The 3,302-nt window shown below is 50.9% G+C and overlaps 1 protein-coding gene across 1 annotated transcript in view; it reads right to left on the bottom strand.

Moving 5' to 3' along the window:
* The window catches only part of UNCX (UNC homeobox), a 192,188-nt gene that overhangs the window by 188,458 nt on the left and 428 nt on the right, over nucleotides 1-3,302 (bottom strand). The window lies entirely within an intron of this gene.

Raw genomic sequence — 3,302 nt, 5'->3', positions numbered from 1 at the left:
CCCCCCCCTCTCCTTGGAGAATTGGAAATGAGAAATGGAGATGCGGAATCAGGAGGTGCTAAATTAGCTGGTTGATCTGCACTTATTGCTGCATCCACAGCCCCCATTACAGGGGCCTGGGTAGCTCTCTCTTAATATTCCAGGCATGGAGAGCCGTCTAGATAGCAGATTTATCAAATGGGAAAATGAATGTATGATGATCAGTTAAATTGAAAATCAGCTCCTGCATGACAGCCCGACCTGACACCTCCGTAATTAGAAAGAAAAATGATAGCGTCCGATGCATAATAGAGCAAAAACAATTTACACTCTCCCATAATGATCCGGCGTTCAAATTGAAAATTTCTCCTGGTAGAAATTGAATTCATAAAGTATGATTCATGGCGGGCGCATCTCCTGGAGGCTGCCTCGGACCAGATCGATTGATAGTTTGTCTAGAATCACACAGCCTGCCTGCTTTCGGGGCTTTTTCGGGGGGGGCAGGACGGGGGGACCTCTAAACTGCTTAAGTAAATCAGTAATTTCACCTTAAGGACACGAGTGTGCGGGCAGCGATACTCCAACATTCAAACTGCAAATCCATTATACATGAGACCCCCCCCCCCCCTTTCCCCCCCCCCCCCCCCCACTTCTCCTCCTCGGCTTCAGCCACCCAAATGAACAGCTGCAAATTGAAGAAAGGGGCCGATTTATCGCTGCCAGACAAATTGTTCACCTTAGATAAAATAACCAACATTTTTACGCGCAATTTTCTGCTACAATTTCATAAGTTAAATGACATTTTAAATACACTTGGTTGGGGTGCGGGGTGATGGAGGGAGAAGGGACGGGCAGGCGCGTTTTGGGGGGAGACAAAGGGAGGCCCCGGGCCTGCTCCAAATCGGGGCTGGGGGCGCAGGGGGCCTCGCCACTGGCCTCGCCGAAAAGGTGTTGGGCTCCTAGCCAAGCGGCCACGCGTTACCCCAACCCTAACGCACGGCGAGCGGAATGCGGAGGGGACCCCGGGAACTTCAGAGCCGCTGGGAGAGGCGGATCCGGAGAGCAGCGGGGCTGGCGCGGCGGGTCCTCTCCCGGCCGTCATCCCGCTCCGGCACCTGAAACGGAACGCGCAAGTTACTGCGATGCTGCCTCGGTTTTGCGCGCGGGGGGCGGGCCGGCGCTGAACCCGCCCGCGGTTCGGTCCCCCTCTGCCGGATCCCTCCCCGTTCGCCACTCTCGCTTCCCCCTTTCTTTTTCCTTTTGATCTAATTATTCCCTCCCCACCACCCCCATAAGCCCGGTCTCCTAGAGAGCAAATATCAGAGCCACTGAGCGAAAATTATGTAAATATTATGAAAGGAACTGGGGCTCAGAAATTCATTTGCGCCGGCTTCGACGGAGGGAGAAGGAAAGGGGGGGAGGAACATCCGCTCCTGTCCTTCTGATTATTTTCAATTTATTTGCAAATAAAGGCCTGATGACCAGGAGGGATCAGAGATATTTAACGAGGCTGTAAACATAATTCCACCGCGCACAGACTCGCCAGAATTAATGGTTTTAATAATTGGCAAGACAATTTCTGGGGAATTGGTTGAGGTTTAAGCGCCCTGCAAATTTCAGGAGACTGGGAGGTGGCACCAGGCTGGGCGGGACAGACAGACGGAGAAATAGGTGCAGATTTGGGGAGGGGGCGGGAGAACGCGAGGGGGGGTTACATATTTTATTTCTGGATTTTTTTTCGAGGCAGCCAAGTTTGCTAATATATCTTTGGTGCAGCTGTCTTCCTGCCCCCAAAGGCTCCCGAAGGACCCCCAACCCTATTAGAACAAATGCGTTCGCCTTTTGTAAAAAAAAACGGGGGGGGGGAGAAAGAGCGGTGCGGGGAGAGGAGCATTTGCCGAGGCTGTCCTATTACGGCCGACATATGATCAATAGGTTGATAACCCGGCAACATCAATATAAGCGACAGAACAATGAGAGATATCATTGAACATCTATCTTAATATAGCCAGCTACAAGAGGACTGACAAAGAGGAGGGGGCGGGGAGGAGGGGGAGGCGGGAGGGGAGGGGAGGGTGATGATGGGAAAGGGGGAGTTCGGCCTCATGAAAATTCTGCCCCACGTATTCCCATCTCCAATCCAATATGCACACAAACTCCCCCAGCTGCTTGAGCTATTATTTTCCAATTTCAATTTGACACCCCAGCCTTTCATGCTAATTCTATTATTGTAGGAAGTTTATGTGATTTCATATCACTAGAAATCGGTAATGTATAATAACCCTTTGGGCAAGGAAACCGAATCCCGCAGCCGCCACCGGGAAAATAATTACTTTCATATCAAAACGCACCAGGAGCTGGCCAGCTTCTTATAGCCTGAAGCTCCTAACCTCATGTGTGTGTGGGGGGGGGGGGGTGGGAGGGGGAGCGGGAGGGGGGAGGGGGAGGCTATTAAATGAATACATTTGTTAAGCAATAAACACACATAGAAATCCTAAAGATGGAGGTGCTGCAGGAGGGGGGACTTAAAAATTAAATGAAATTAAATGGAAGAAGCAGGCAAAACTCACCCCACTTTTAAACTACTTGAAAAAAAAAAATTCAAGTCAGCCAAAGATTTACTGCTTAGCAATTAGGTTATTACTACGAGGTTTTTTTTAAGGATTTTTAAAAGTCTCGTAATAGTAACTTTTGTAAAGGGACTGTAAAAATATGCCAAGGAAGCAAAAGCCAGGTTGATTTTTTAGAGAGGTTTTTATTTATCAAAAAATGTTTTTACATATATAAATATCTTTGAACATTTTTGCATTTTACAAGGTTTTGAGGATTCGCTGTTGTCGTCTTTATTTTTGTTTTTAAAGTTTGTGTCCACATCAAGTCCAGCTTCTGTTAATACCGATCGTACCCACCCCCCCTTTGGAAAGGAAAAAAGAATGGAAAACATGGATCACCTGATTGTAAATGGAACCGGGCTATAGACTCGGAGAGTGGGGGGCAGAGGGAGCCGAGATGGAAAATAACGGGAAGGGGGGAAAGCTGTTCTCTTTTTAGTATATACGCAGTGAACGGGAGGCGGCCGGAGGGCGCGGAAGACCCCCGGGAGGGGCGGGGGCGGAGACACTTCCCCGCGCGCCCCCGTCCCCGCGAGGATCGGCCGGGGCCGCCGTCCTGTCCCGCGCCCCGCGCCCCGCGCCCCGTCCCGGCTCAATCCATGTCGACTTCCTCGCAGTCCGCGCCGCTGGTCTGCGCCAGACAGGCTGGCTCCGCGCGGCAGTCCGAAGCGTCCCTGGGCGGGCAGGCGTCCTGCGCGGGGGACTTTGGTT

Source organism: Varanus komodoensis, unplaced genomic scaffold (assembly GCF_004798865.1).
Source record: "Varanus komodoensis strain SLA01 unplaced genomic scaffold, ASM479886v1 scaffold26, whole genome shotgun sequence".
Classification (NCBI taxonomy): Eukaryota; Metazoa; Chordata; class Lepidosauria; order Squamata; family Varanidae; genus Varanus; species Varanus komodoensis.
Note: the sequence above shows the minus strand (reverse complement) of the source record. Positions and strands in the feature narration are given on the sequence as shown.